This window comes from Papaver somniferum, chromosome 3 (assembly GCF_003573695.1).
Source record: "Papaver somniferum cultivar HN1 chromosome 3, ASM357369v1, whole genome shotgun sequence".
Lineage (NCBI taxonomy): Eukaryota > Viridiplantae > Streptophyta > Magnoliopsida > Ranunculales > Papaveraceae > Papaver > Papaver somniferum.
This window is the reverse complement of record NC_039360.1, coordinates 224,650,880-224,667,733: the sequence shown is the minus strand read 5'-3', so window position 1 is coordinate 224,667,733 and position 16,854 is coordinate 224,650,880.

Here is a 16,854-nt window from a genome sequence, read left to right as displayed (position 1 = left end):
TGCATGCATATTTTTCCCGCCAAAAACTATAAAACTTGATTCATCTCCTGCGGATTGTCTAGCCAATTCTGGGCAAAAATAAGACCATTACCAGCCCTGTTTAGCCAAGAGGAACAAACCCATTTGATTTCAGCCATTGAATCTCCCTAGAACACCTTCAACTCTTCAACCCTAATTTTGTTCTTATTTTCCCTCCAGAATTCAAATTTCAAATGAAGAAGATGACCTCACCTTATCCAGCAGTGGTTTCCCTTTAGCAGCTGCTTGAAAATGGATGCCTCTTAGTATTTAGGCTACCCCTTAGTAATTGGTCACCCCTTAGTAATTAGGCTACCCCTTATCCAAAGTGAGAGTCCATATAGTAATTTTCTTCCACGAACGCAAAAATCACTTTTTTAGCCAATTTCGCCGCAAAAGCTTATTTCTCCAAAAATACCTACAGGGACATAAAAAGTCATAATAAATATAAAATCGAGCACTAATAATATATACAATTGAGATTATATAAGACAAAAATGTGCCTATCAAATACCCCCAAACTTATTATTTGCTAGTCCTCGAGTAAATTAAATAAAATAAAATCCTAACTCACTGACGCAGGCATCGTCGATTGCATTTAGCGTATACAATAAGCCTTTAAACACCTAAGTGTCCCTAGTGGCGGAGTGTTGTCTCCGGAGGGCTTACAAGAGATATACCCACAAAACCTTTACACTCCAGACCCTAGCTATCTAGGCAGAACCTTGGAAGGCACTAAAGAATCTCCTTGGTTGGCATACTTATTGACTACAGGAGGAAGTACCCTGACGCAAAATTCCAATTGTTGTACACGAGTTTGCACTCAAGAATACTAAAATTCATATAAAGTGACAGAGCTCTACTCAGATAGTCGCACTATGGACATCAATATCCGGAGTCAAAACTAATCACATGGATAGATCAAGAAGATGGATATAGAGAAAAACATAGATGGTTTTGATGTTTACTAAGTGAACGGCGTCTCCCATATCTGTCTGAAGGCCTCCGCCAAAATGAACCTATCATAATGGATTGAGATACTGGTCTGACTAATATCAACACAACTGGCATATACAAGGGAACCAGTGATCGATAATCCTAATTCTAGTTCAACACAACTGGCATATACAAGGGAACTAGTGGTCGACTCTATTCACTGAATTTTTTTTTTTTTTTTTAGCTTTTTCGTTTCGTTCATTTTTTATTTTTTTTTTGATCCGTTTGGTCTAATTGGTCTGGTCTTTTTTTTTTCTTTGTAACTCAATCACTCTAATTCACACTAGCATTGGTAATAACTTGAATCGTGGGCCCCACCTATCACTTATAGAAACATGGTTTAAAAACAAAATAAAATAAAAATAGAAGTGAAAAGGACGCAACGAGATATGGTGAAACTATCATGTTATTACTAACACCTGAGCTCTGTGCTTTTATGAATAGACTCTTCTAGATGTTTCCATCTAATCAGAATTGTTCCTCAACTCCTACGATCAAAATGCTTCCATCCACTTTGATTAGTTAGTGCAATCCTCAATAGGCATAAATTTCTAATCTCTGGAGTTTATTTATTCATACTGCAACTAAAAAGTTTCTCCCATACCCCCAAATTTAAATCTAGCATTGTCCTCAATGTTCTAAAGATGAAATTAAAAGCATGAACAAGGAGAAACTGTTACCATTTGAAGCAAAAGAGATAAGAAAATATATTACCGTGTCGCATGAATGTTGGGTTACCTCCCAAGAAGTGCTAAGTTTAAAGTCTTCAGCCAGACTAAGAAAGGATTAGTCACCTCATAGAATCATAAAGTAATAGCCGAAATTTCAGTGGGTCATCAAAACCAAATAGAGCTATCACAAATAAAAGGAATCTGCAACCTGTCAAGAAAATAAACAAATAAAGCACACCCTTGTCTAGTTTCCTGTTTAAGAAAACTACATCTAGCTGTGGTTCAGGTTCAGGTTCTATAACTGGGTCCAAATAAAATATTTTCATGGGTTGGAATTCCTCAAAGCTAAGATCCGGTTCAGGTATTAGAGTCTGAAGAAACTCAAGTAAAAATTTAAAAGCACATAATAATAACCTGAATAATTGAGGATCCTTAAAGTCAATCAGTTTTGACTCACACAATCGACCACGATGAAACTGGTGGTCAATCTTAAGCAAATGTATCGACCCTAATCTCTTAAAGTAATTAGGTTTAGTCTCAAAACTAAATAATTGATACATCTGAAATTTATACGTTCCCACAATTGGTTGAAAAATATTTGGTGGAAAAACAAAGTCGATCTTGGTATCATAGCCTGGTCTAACCTCATCAACCATAGGATGGGTTTCTAACAACTGAACTTCCTTATGGACATCACTAGGTTCAGGAAAACGTGTATGAAGATAATCTTGCAAAATGGTTGAGGCACATATGTCAAGTCCGAAGTGAGGGACCTTTCTAAGAGTTAAGGCACATGGAGAATGATAATCACCCCCAAACTTAGAGTTTTGGGTATATCTAGATAGACTAGCTACAATTTCCTTAATTTCTAGATCGTTGGAATCCTGAAAATAGTCAAGTGCTTCTTCTAGGTTATACTCAAGTGACGCATCCTCACTCATATTTAATAGCTGTACGAGTTCATTTTCTTCGTCTAAGACCATTGTTTCTAAATCGCTAGACTCTAAAACGGTATTCTCATGATAAACTCGTTCCTCTAAACCATTATCGTCTTCGTAATCAAAAGGAAATACTACATCATCTAAAGAAGTGGTATCTCTCATCAAATCCTCGTCCTTTTGAATAGGTGAATAATCATTAAAATTATCGGGATCTGAACCAGAAATAACATTATCATCATAAAGTTCATTTGGAGTAACGAATTCCTGATCACTATGCCTACATATTTCAAATTCTTCATCAACACTATCTACATCATAATCATCATAATAACATGAAAATGGTTGAACCTCATCTAAACAAGTAGTGTTACCAATTTTATCCTCGCCATCTTGATTATGCAAATAACTATCCTCATTTTCAAGGGTACTATTGGAATCACTGTATTGGAAATTAAGATTATTTCGAGCAATTCTTTCGTTCGTCTCAGCTATCAACTTGAAGGATTCCTCTATAGAAAGTTCTCTTTCGTCATAAACTAAGTTATTCATCTCAGCTAACTTACGTGTCGACTCCTCTAATTTCCTGAGGGACTCTTCTAAAGGAGAAATATAAGAATTTTTCTCGTATGACTCGTGTGTGTGTGTGTGGATAGTAATTGGGCTCATCAAGGTAAGATCCATAACCTTGATAAGGCTGATGTTCCCAACCACTATTCACATTATGGTCAAATTAGTAACGTCCATTTTGAAACTCAGTCGGATATTCGTTGTATTGGCTCTTGTAATACCAGTTCGACATTCTATTGCAGGGGTGTGAGTTGTCACACAAAATAAAACCCACTGACAGGGGATTCGTGGGTGGATAGAGTCTTACCTCCCGTACCAGACGGGCGATGAACCGTTGAAGTCGACTCAGGCCACCGACTCCGATGTCAGTGTACGAACCCGAGGGGCCGAGACAGTATCGTAACTGTCGTCCTTCCCTGCAAACAGTTTATATATAATTTTAACCCTTCCGTAGGGTTTTAAAAAACAATGTCCAGTCCAAAAATAAAGTCCAAAAAGTGTCCAAAAATAAAAAGAAAAATTACAAAAACTAAAACTAAAACCCTATTTGCAGTTTCTAAAAATAAAACAAAATAACTATATACAAAATATTCTTCTTCACTCCTTTCGGATTACTCTCTTCTTTCCTTCTTTGGCGATGCGTTCCTTTTATAGTACTTTTTTTTTCCTTGTAGCTTCGCTCCAATCTGAAAAGAATCGAAAAATACCAAAGGCGTAAAAGAGAACAAAAATTCTAAAAGAAATAAAATAAATCTAAAACCTAATACAAATCCGCGTCGGCGGCGCCAAAAATTGATGTAGTTTTTAAGCGGTAGTAAAGTTCGTTCAACTCGGATTGTGTAAAGGTTTGATTTAAGAACTAAGAATAAAAATACTAAAAATATATTCACAAGGTTGTCACGAATATCGAGAGGTACTGAGACTTAGGATTTCACCACTAATCACATTCAATTGGTTCATCTGATGACTCATAACAATTCTAGCTCTTTTGTTGACTCTTTTCTTTGCCAAAAGTAGATTTTATAAAGCATTAGATGTAAATCACAAGCATGACGCATCAAAAGTTCCTAAAACCCAGCATGCGACATCAAACAAAATCACAACTAATCAAGAAAAATCATAAATCGATTAAAACAAGTGCAAAAGTCATAAAGAATCAATTATAGTTACCAAGTGATTGGGAAATAGGGCTTCCTCCATCATCCCAGTGTTGGGGTTTAGCTCCTCATGTCAAAAACACGCTCAATATATTTAATCATGGCTTAAATAGGTGTTTTATTAAAGAAGTGAATCTGTAACAGATATAATTGTTACAGAATCCACTGTTACGGAAGCTGCCCTTACAAATAAATTCTAACAGGAATAGTTGTTGCAAATCTGTTACAAAGGTATTGGATTTGAAAGATTAGGTAACGGTTTCTTGCTAAGTTGCGAAGTGTTCTACAACGTTGTTCTTCAGCAGCAGAAACGTCTTCTTTGCAACTCTTGATTTTCACCTCTGCAGCTTTACCAAGCCCTCAGCTCGGTCCCCCAAAGTCTCGACTCCCTTCTATGAACTACCAGCAACTTATATATAGCCAACATAGCGATTTAATCTCCCCAAAACATCTCGAAATCTCTTCTTTTCTTTTCTTGGCAGTTACGGCAATAATCTCTTCCCAAAATTGTTTCACGCGTTTCTGAGCTTTCCAACTTATCTCAAACTCTTCCTTAGATAGATATGTATCTTTGGGAAGAGTTTCTTGCCTTTAGTCTTCCTAGAATTCCAAAAATAAGTCATACAGAGACCCGTGCAAAACCCGACTTCTATTTCTTTTTCCGGTTATTCTAGCCAATTTGGGTTCAAACAAAAGACTTCACCAGGCCTGTTTAGGCCTAGGGAGTAAAACCAATCAATTTCAGCCATTGAATCACTCTGGAAATCGATCGAATTCAATCCCTAACTCTGCCAGTTGCATGCATATTTTTCCCGCCAAAAACTATAAAACTTGATTCATCTCCTGCGGATTGTCTAGCCAATTCTGGGAAAAAATAAGACCATTACCTGCCCTGTTTAGCCAAGAGGAACAAACCCATTTGATTTCAGCCATTGAATCTCCCTAGAACACCTTCAATTCTTCAACCCTAATTTTGTTCTTATTTTCCCTCCAAAATTCAAATTTCAAATGAAGAAGATGACCTCCCCTTATCCAGCAATGGTTTCCCTTTAGCAGCTGCCTGGGAAATGTATGCCCCTTAGTAATTAGGCTACCCCTTAGTAATTGGTCACCCTAGTAATTAGGCTACCCCTTATCCAAAGTGAGAGTCCATATAGTAATTTTCTCCCACGAGTGCAAAAACCACTTTTTTAGCCAATTTCGCAGCAAAAGCTTATTTCTCCAAAAATACCTACAAGGACATAAAAAGCCATAATAAATATAAAATCGAGCACTAATAATATATACAATTGAGATTATATAAGACAAAAATGTGCCTATCAAGTACTCACCGTACCCGTTCTATCCATAGCTTTGGAAAACCTTAACTCAATGATTTTGAGTTGATTTTGCCGCTGCTACTGTTGTGTTTAATTAACCCACGGCGAGATATGACCAGTGAGATGAAGTTTCGTTCTATCTTCTACCAAACATCAAAGATGATCTTTTTGGGAGCTTCGAAGTTTTCTTACAACTCGTCTCAGTCATAGAATGAAACATGGTCGACCATAACTCAAACCTAAGATCTTAACTATTTCAAAAGGTTTTGATATAAAGAAAATATTTTCAAAGCGAAACCAATCACAAGTTTCTTTGACTCAAGATTGTAAGATAAGAAGATTTTTGTTCGTCAGACGACAAAAGTTTTGTTTAACAGGAACAAAACAGTTCAGACCATTGACATAATTTTTTCGACTCAAAAAGAAAACTCTGCAAGCTTTACAAAGACTAGATAAGAAAAAATGTAGAAGACCCAATCTTAAAGAAAAAATGGTTTTAAAAGACTCAACTATCAACTCATAACCACAAGATTCTTTCACTTAGCGTAAACTAACATCCAATGATGTTTCAGGAGCTTTTAAATCTCTCTTTAATGGTTTTGATGCAAGGTATCAAATGATGTTACACGGTCCCCTTAGTCGGCGCCAGAATGTAGATGCGGAAAACCTACTTCTACATTCAAGAAACTTAAACACACACGGGGGTGAAAGGATGATCTTATTACTCGATTTGAAGGTTACAAGGGGTATGAATCACTAGCAAGCTCTCTTTTCTCACTACAAGCTCTTGGTATTCTCTCTTCCCTCACTGATTACCTGCCTCCCAGATCTCTACATGGCTCTCTATTTATAGCTACAAGTGATGATACATCCAAGTTACAGTGTGTGTCGCGGTACATCTTCCTTGATGTCCTTCTCGAGTGGTTGGTGATGTCTCATCTGAGGTGTAGGGTCGAGCCTAGTGATGTCTTTTCCCGACGTCCATCCATCCGGTGCAGTTTTACTTAGTGAGTGTAGACGATGTCGCCCTTGATATTCTTAGCCGGATCTTACTTTGACAAGATTCTCCTTATCTTCTCGACTACTTTGTCAGTGCATTTATTGTTCTTGTACTTGATGGCTATCTCTTCATGCACCTCCGACCTTTACACGTATTGTCTTCACGGGTTCCCTTGGTGTCTCTTTTCTCGCGCCAAGGCCGAGAAAGATGATTTGGTGCTTCACACTTCATCTGTTGTTGATGGTTCGTTACCCAGGATTGTTCCACATGTACGTGTGGATTATTTACACCTAGAATGCTAAGGTTTTCATACTTAGAATTTCGAGTATCCTTTTGGACATCAAGTTCCGCAACCCTTGAGCATAATTGTGGAAAGTTTGGAGATCAAAAGTGAATGTTCAGGTACCTGGAAGAAAAATCTCTCGCCAATACTGCTAAGCGCTTAGCATATTTTTTTGTATGCGGAAGAGTTGGCTGGGGAGCTACATATTGCAAGACAGGATTCTTCTCGTAGCCTGTGTGGATTTCAGTACTCAGCCCATCCCACAGTTGACTCGCCAAAAAGGTGTATATCTAGTTCCCACACATTCAATTTTAACTTATATGCCAGACTTCCCTGTCATTTCGCAAATAAAACACATCAGCCATAAGGTGACGACAAATGTACTCACAAAAAAAAAATATCACTGAGTTGTAAAATTGATCAAACTACAAAGCATTTTAGACCATGTCTAAGGAGGAAATTCGAAAATGCATCAAAACGAAAATTAGAGGGAAACGAACCTACTATTCAAATGCATAAAACTCCAATATCTTCCCTGGACCTATATACGCTCTTCCTACATAAGATTTTCCGGTGGTATTCGAGTATGTGGCTCATCAGTTCATTGAATCTGCAATCATGAAAGTTTGAAATTACAAAAGAGTTCATTAAGACTGTACCATATAATATTTTTCCCTATGAAACATACACTGGCCGAGATGTCTTACAATATCCGTTTTTAGTAAATGATCTGAATTACATTAGATCCTCATTAGACATTGACATCTCTACAAACAATGTGAAGATCACAAATTATACTCATCAAGAAGAAAATTAATCTGAACACAGAATAAAATACGGACTCGACCGAACGAAGGATTAGTTAGCAACCAAAAATTTGATATATTAGGTGATACAAAAGAAACCCGTTCCAACATGTAGAGGAATCACCGGCAGCTTTCCCACGTGCCCAGACAACCTGAAATATTCTATCATCAACAACCTTAATTTAATATTTGATACCAAAGTACTACGTGAATCGACACTACATTTTAACACGGGAAAACCGCATTGGATTCTACAACTACACTCTTAGTAAAATCTAAAGAACAATTTAAGTAATCATCATAAGAATCACAAGAACATTCATTAAAATCTTCAAATTGGATATAAGGTAATGAGAAAACTCTAACTTACTCTACAAATAATCTTTCTCTCTCCTAAATTTTTTGTCTAAGCTCTCAAAAAGATCTCCCCCAATACAAGGTCGCTCGGTCCCTTGTATAGGGGTTTACATAGTGGATGACAGCTAATAAAGCCCTTATTTTCGGATCTGGCGTGTGTCGTTAACGCACGCTTATATTGACTCTTCTCGCACGTATTCTTAACACCGCACAGCTCTTCACGCTTTACTCGTGATTAAGCTGATGTCATCTAATACGTCATTCCGTATATGTTGTATGTGGTCGCCTTCGCTCAGCCTTGATGATTATTACTTCGCGTATTTGATTAGTGTGCGGTATTTTTTATTCATATTTTGCCTCTTCTCATGTCGGTCTTTGATAAAGAGAGCGATGTGAGAAATTTAGTTCATTCTGCCGCACCCGTTCATCTTTTCGTATTCTTATCTGCCGACATGTTTCCTTAATTTAGGCATGTCAACTTACGCATGTCCTCTCAACCATTCGTTATCTGACACGTCTCTCATAACCGCTTCTTCCTATCCGCTCACTTTCAATCATCGCATTAATGGAGTAAATATTTTGGGAACTGGGAGTAAATCTTTTATTTACTCTTAATCATCTTCTTCTTTCCTCTTTTTACTCTCTTCTTTTTCTCATCGATTCTTATTGCCCTCTGCTGCTGCTCTACTGGTTTGATTGGATTTTCGAGTTGATTATCGTCTTTTCTTGTTTCATCGTTCTCACCACTCTTTTCTTTCTTCTTTTTCGCATTTTGTATCTTGATTACCCTGCTTTTGATTTCTTTGATCACCCTGATCTTGATTTCTTTGATAATCTCTGATTATTTTTTCACTACCCCTCATTCCCATTCTAAAGATGCCCCCAGCTAGTTGGAAGAATGACACAGAATTTAAAAGATTGAAAAAAGAATTCGGTGAAAGAGGCTTCTCACTATCCATCCCTCCTGGATCAAAACATTCATCTACGCACGGACATGAATGGTTTTCTCTCGAAGAATGGAGTGACCAGAAGATTATAATTTCAGTAGGGAAGCTTCTCGCTGGTCTTCGATTCCTCTTTATAATCCTCAAATTCCTCTATTTTATGAAATTGTATCTGATGCGAGGTTCTCGCGGGGCATTTATCATCTAAGCGGCGATTGCATTAGAATAGTCTTGGAATATGCTCGTCGTGCAGCACGACTACAATCACTTTACCTAGTAGAAGTACGAAAGACAGAGCATGCCCATAAGGAAATCAATCCTGCAGATTATACCGTTGAGAATTTTTTTTCAAGAACTATGTTGTTGTTATCATGAAGAATAATTCATCTAAGTGGGTATTCTCTTGTCAAGAAAAGATGGTCTCTCAGATAATGAAAAAATCATGCGGGATGTTGACTTCCATGACTCTACAAATCGTACCGCTCGTAATTCAAATGATACTCGATGGTTAGATTATCCCATCCTTTTAGTGGGACCCTACATTACTAGAAGAAGTGGATATGGCTCAACCATTCCCCTTCCTGTAGGATTACCTGCTTATGACCCTTGGGTATTCAGACTGCCTGAATAAGCTGATGTGGTATGTTACCTTCAACTCTCCCTTTTTATTTTCTTTTAATTTTTTTATCTTTCTCTTATCACTTTTTTTGGTATCAGCTTGCCAAATAGGAAAATAAGACTAAAAATTTACCTCATGCGTCACCTTCGCACGATAATGAAGTAATAAATACTCTTTGTTTAATTTTAACAATATTGTTGCCTCTGTTTCTTATCTCTCATTATTCGCGTAGGTGGGAGTTGTGGGCGTAAAAGGCAAGGGTAAGGGTAAAATGAGATACAAGAAAACTGCTTCTAAATCCTCTTCCAAGGATCTGTCTAAGAAGCGGAAGATATTATCCCTCTCCTTTAAGTTTTCACCCTAGTTATGATGATACTCTCCCCACTGAGGACCCCTCAATCACATCTTCTATGGGTCAACTGTCTAGTATCTTCTCTGACTCCATGTCAGCAATTGGAGATGAACCATTAACTCGTGCATGTGAAACCGCTGTGAAGATATGTGATACCCCTACTTTAGATGATGAATCCCTTCGCAGAGTTGCCTCGGAATTGAGTCCAAGCTTTCAGTATTCACTTGGCTCTTTGGTTATCTCTATACTTTCGCCTTTTCTTAGATGATATCTTTGTGCTATGTATTCTCATATTCATCTTATGTCTTTGCAGATGGCTCGCATGTCATATGTTGTTTCTTCATATTATCAGAGAAAACTTCTCTTTTATGAAGCTAAGAATGTTAAACTCGAAGTTCCACTTACAAGAATAGTATATCCAATCTTTGCAGGAGAAATGATCAGTTAGTTGGTGCGTAATTCTTTGTTTCTTCTCCCCTTCTGTTTGTTCATCCCTTTTTCTCCCCTTTAATTGTGTATTCTTGCAGAGATCTACAGCCTTACTGACGAGGCATCCTCTCTATTTCACTCCCTCCATCATCCCGTTGATGATGATACTCTTATTGAGCATCTTAACGCTTCTTTGAATAACATTTCTGATGAAAAATTAAGAACTTTTTCCTTGGAAGAGCTTAAGGCGAAGTATCATCTCCTTAATATTGATCATAGGAGTGCCTTATCTACTAGTAATGGCTTTAAGCGCCTCTTTTGGGAATCCAAGGAAAGGATTAAGGTTTTAGAGACTAAGATTAGCACTCTTATTGCTGATAAGGATCAAGTTTCCCTTAGGGGCGCCAAGGCTTTAAAGAAATTTCAAGAAACCATCCTTCAAGTTCAAAAGGAGCGAGATCTAGCCATAAGCGAAAAGAACGCACTTATTGAGCGAGGGAATTGGATTCGTTCCCGACTTCTTATAGAAAGTGATGATCAATTTGATTGGGACTCTAGAGTCTTAGATAATGCTAGGAACAATTTAGTTGTGAATGTTAGTCTTGATCAGACCATGCTACCTTGGTTAAGGAAATTATTTCTAATAAAGAAGGTTGTTTATTATGCTTTTCTATCTGTTATTTCTTGAAGGACATTCTTATGTGGCGTTAAACTTCTGAGTTTCTTTCACAGAGGATGAGAAAAAGTATCTTGAGAAAATTGAGAGTTTGGAAGCGAAATATTCCGCTCGAGATTCTAAGTATCGCAGACTTAAGAAGAAGCTGACTATCACTGTTTCTAATAATATCAAGGATGTTATTCGCATTCGTGACGCGATAATTAAGAAAGTATGTGCTGATAACAACATTCCTCTGCTAAACTATAACTTTGCTGAAGTTTCTTCTAATGAAGAAGCCTATGATATCTATGATAGTGAGGGATATTATGAGGAGTATGAAGAGATCGAAGAAGAAGTTGATGGTTCTGAAGCTGAGGAGGATAATGAAGATGATATCGGTGGGAATTAGTTATTTTTTCTGAAGACCCTTTTCTCCCTTTTCGCACCTGTAAATTCTTTTCCAGTTCTTTGTATATCAAATGTTTCCTTATCTTGAGTCTTTTTCTTAATGTGAATTCTTAAGCATTTGTCGCACCTTTAATGTAAAATCTCCTTAGATTACATCTGCATTTATAAAAGACAAAATACTGTTTTTCCAACAGTTGGAGTCAATCTAATGGTAATAGCATGTATAGCAATATTTAGTGATAGTATAACATGTGCGTGAGTCTATCATATGGGGGCTAGTAACACTCTTTTACATGCTTGCATTCCCATTCTTGCCTCTGTTAGTTGCCACAAGATGATTGAGTGATGCAGATATTATGTTATATTATTTATGAATTAACATATATAAATGAGAATTAATGGATGTAAGCATAACTTGTGAGATATTTCCTTATGCGGTGATCTATAATGTAACTTAATCATGAGAATGTCACATTCAAATTGCTTTTTCTTACCTTATCTTACCTTTCGAATATGTCTTTGTTTTCTGCCTCAACTACCTACTTATTTCTTCTTGTGATAAATAGCCTTTGTATTTTCATTGTGTGATTATATTCGCACACTATTTGCTCTCTGATTATTTCCTGCAAAAAAATATTAGTTTATATTCTATTTTTCCCATGAGGTCTTATTTAGCCTTCCTAATTGAAGGTCTTATTTTTCCTGGTATATGACTTTGTTTTTGTGCGACGAGATCGCAGGCGGTCTTTACAGTTTAGTGTAACGACCCATTGATCTCGCCTTATCATATTCTTGTATTATTGCCTATGTAAGTTTTATTGGTGCGTAAATACGACAAGCCTTAATACTCCCCGTGAATAAAAGCCTCATGATATTTGCGTCTTTTGACACAATTCAGCTCCCTAATGGAGGGTGTCGTCTCTATATTCCCCCTGATTGCCCTTTCAAGGAGGCTTACCCCTACTGGGTTAGGGTGGGCTCCTCCCATCTAGTGATGCAACAACCAGTTGTTTTCGCGGCCTCTTATCCCTCCACTGATGTGGTTTGTGGTTACGAGACCGCACCCTAAGTGGGGTTTCTTCGGACCGAGTGCATCATAGTCAAGACTTGTCAAGAGCGGACAGGTACGCTCCAGACGCCCCAGGCACTCTTGACTCAACCGTGTACCTCGGCGCCCTGATCGAGTTTCTGCACACTCCTTAGGAGAGACCTTATCACCTTAATCTTTCAATTTAGGCGCCTCTTCTGGATGGGCTTTCATTTCACCCCAAATCTCCATGAATCAAGCTCCAGGGTCGGTGTAGCTTTCACTTGAGCCATGATAATTAGGTTTTCCCCAATTATGGCGTGCGTTAGGTCTTACCGTTGCCTCTTGATGTATGCGAACTAGGGTGCACGCTACAATTGGATACCTAGCCTCCCTAGTTGGATTCTTTACTTCTGTTTCCTTATATTAAGGTCTTTGTTTTGCCTTTTTCTGGTATGATTTTATCATAAAGAAATAATATTTTTCATTTCCATTCATACTCTTGATTAATACAATGCTGATATCTTCTCTTTTTGTTTATTCGCCTACATTTGATAACTTGCTTGTGGCTAAGATTACTATCTTTTAAATGACATTATGTCTAAGATAACCTGCTTATTTCTTTCGCCTTCTGTACCTCATTGAGTTCGCAGATGTTTCCCAATATATTGATTCACATACGTTCTAAAGTTCTGATGTGCTATGACTGTCGCACGACTCATATTTCTTCAGGTGTATCTGATTCCAGAGTTCATCAAATGTCGTTCCTTCCTTTTTGTCTACCAATTCATACATTTTGTTGATAACGATCTTCTTAATCTTATAGGGACCTTCCCATATGTTTTCCATGCTTCCCTTAGCACTTTTTTGATAACGCGACTTCTGCCTCAACACTAATTCTCCTTCCAAGAATCTGTTCTCGCTAATACGCTTGTTGTATTTATTCTCTTGTGCGGCTGTTGTCGCTTTTGCAGAAGCTCTTTGTTCCTGACTTTCCTTGTGTACATCATCTACCATTAATCTTTCACCTCGCTAACTTTCTTGTATCTGCTTTCTCCAATTTCTTCGATTGCTTGTGCGTTCTTCACACTTGTCAACATCAATCTCCTGGAAAGTTTTACCTTCATTTAGGTCTCCTCTTATTACTCCAATACCTTGAGGTAGAGGGAACTTGATGCATTGGTGGAAAGTTGGGGCCACTCCTAGAATACCATGTAACCATGGTCTTCCTATCAAAGCATTATAGGGTGATTCTACGACAACGACGCAAAATACGATTTCTGTTGATATGTTCTTCAGAGGAATTTGCATCGTTATCTCTCCCTTTGGCTTGTTGGTTGTTCCATTTAAACCATAAATTTTGTAAGTTTAGGGAATGAGCTCCTCATCTCTACCACCCATAGTCTTGTATGTGTGATAAAACAGAATATCAACTAAACTGCCAGGATCTATCAGTATTTTGTTTATAGCCCATGTGTTCGCGTCATCTTCTTCGTCTTCGTCAGCTTTTGCTTTTGGATTGATTTCTAGCTTTACCACTAATGGGCTCTCTTGTGGTTATCCTCCTTTTGGTACTTCCTCTGTGCTAAATGATATAGGTTGTTTTTGCCAATCTTTCAATGGTGATATCTTTGCAAGGTTGAGTATCTCTCTTCCGTCATTATCTCTTGCATAAACTCGACTTTGAACATTATCGTGGAAATCTTCTATGCTTTTGAATGAGTATATTATCGAAATACAATATAAATTCTTTGCCTTTCCCCCTATTTCGATCAAACATGCATTCCTTCCTGTCTTCATACCTTGTGCATGACCTTCCGGTGGTGGTGGTGGTAGATTTTGTGGTTGCTGCACTAGGAAATGACTGAGTTTTCCATGATAAATCATTCTTAGTATCATTTTCTTCACATTTCTACAATTATTTGTTATGTGACCGTGGAAACAGTGATAGGAACAGAATTCTCTACTTCTCCTCCCTGGTGGTGGTTCATTTCCCACATTTGGTGGCTCAGTAATGTCTTCCATTAAAATTACAGCTTCTCAGATTTTTTCTATCGCGGTGTTTAGATGCAGCATCTTTATCTGCTCCCAAACCACTTTGTTACTTCCTTGGCCTTGGTTGTAATGTTTCTTTTTCCCTCCATGACCTTCTGGTTGGTTATCAAGCCTTTGAATCTTATTATTTCCGCCACGGTTGTTAAACTTCTTTTCTTTGTATTCTCTTTCAAACTCTTCATGATATCTACTACCCATGGCTACTATCTTTTTCTCTTCTTCCATTACTTTCTTTCGTTGACTACCTTGAGATGTACTGGCAACAACATTTGTTGTCCTTGGAATTAAGCTTGCATTACCATCATTTGTGTGTGCTATCGCAACTGGATAAGACTCCATTTCTCTTTGTTTTTCTTCAAATGCTATGAATTCTTCTTGGAACTCGCATAATTCTGCCATGGTTATTGTATCTTTTGTCCTGAAGATTTGCGTAATGAAAGCTAGTATAAGGTTTCGCTCATCTACTCATATAGCTATTTCGCTACACATGCTCCTCCAACGCGTTGTTAAACTGCGCAAGCTCTCATTGATCCTTCTGCGTAAGTTGAACACCTTTTCAATCCCTGGGCGTAACATGTTATTGATGATGTACTGTCCTAGGAAGATGTTTTGTAACTGATGGAATGATCTAATGGTTCCCACTGGAAGTCCTTCAAACCATTGCAAAGCTTCTCCTGTTAGACTCGCCGGGAAATACTTACATAACACCATATCATTTTCCTCTCACTCTAATAAGGATCGACTATATGCCCTTATATGTTGTATTGCGCATGTGCTTGCATCAAATGTATTAGCGAATACATGTAGGTTACACTTAGGAGGTACTGTAGCGAGTTGTATCCGTCTTGTGAATGGCTTTTTCCCCGCTTCTTCTATTACTTCATCCAACTGTCCCCTACCACCATCTCTTTGCACCGTCATCATTTCTCTCACCTCTACCAACTCTCTAAGGATTCCTTCACTCATGGTTTGGTCTATGTATTTCCGCATGGGTCTTTTCAATCTTGCTTGCCTTATTCTGTTTTCATATTTATTTTGACGCACATCCTCTTGTATATATCTTGCTTCAGCCTCCGCTCTCCTTCTCTTTCGTCTTTCTCTTTCATCCCTTGCACGCTCCAGTGCGGCATTATTCCTTTCTGCTTCCTCTTCGCGTTCATATTGATTTCTCAACATTTCTCTACCTTGCAATATAATTTGTCCATGTTCTTCATCCTCTTCACTATCTTGATCATGATGTGTGCGATGGCGTCCGCCTGTGTCTTCACGTCTATTTCCTCTTTGACCTTCTTGCATGCGATGATGTTTGCGCTGCTGTACGTATCGGTCATCTGCTGGTTTTTGCTCTATGCATCGTTCATCGCGTTGATCCAATAAGTTTTCATCTACCTGAAAGTTTTCATCAATGTTATCTAGAGGTTGTTCTCGCCTTGCATCTCTTCGACTGGATTGTCTACATCTTGACGAACTCCTGCTTTTCCTTGACCTTGAGCTTGCACGTGTGGTACTTCTTGATCTCCGCTCTTGTATCTTACATTATCTTCTTTCAATTCATTATTCTAACGCACACACTTTCTTCATCTTCTCGCCTTCTTTCTGTAACCAATCTTTGTCGAATTTCCTCGATTGTCATGTTCTCTTCATTTCCTTCTATTAATCCTGCATCTCCAGTTCTTTGTTCATCTTCTTCTGTTGAATCTGTATGTGCGGTATGAACACTCACTCTATCGTAATCGATAGTGTTATTCTGATGTGGTCACGTTGAGGCTGAGTATGGACTTGGTTTCCTTGATTGTTTCTTTCTCCCATCCTTGATGATTCAGCAATTTCACTTCTTCTCCTTCCAGTGATTCTTCTGCTCCTCCTTATCATTGCCGCTTGTTCTGCTGTTGATTCTTGTCTCATCATCTTATACTTTTTCGTAACAATAAAGGAATAATTGTTCTTTGAAGAACTGAAAATTCAAACTATGAAAGAATTTTTCGGAGATTGTAACTTTTGATTGAAATTTTTAGATCTACGCTTCAAAAACTTTCAAAGATTCACCAAAAGGATATATCATTCTGAGCTGTTTTCTAGCGCTGTAGTTGCAGGAAATCCTACAACTACACCCTTAGAAAAATCTAAAGAACAATCTAAGTAATCATCATAAGAATCACAAGAACATTCATTAAAATCTTCAAATTAGATACAAAGTAATGAGAAAACCCTAACTTGCTCTCCAAATAATCTTTCTCTCTCCAAAAT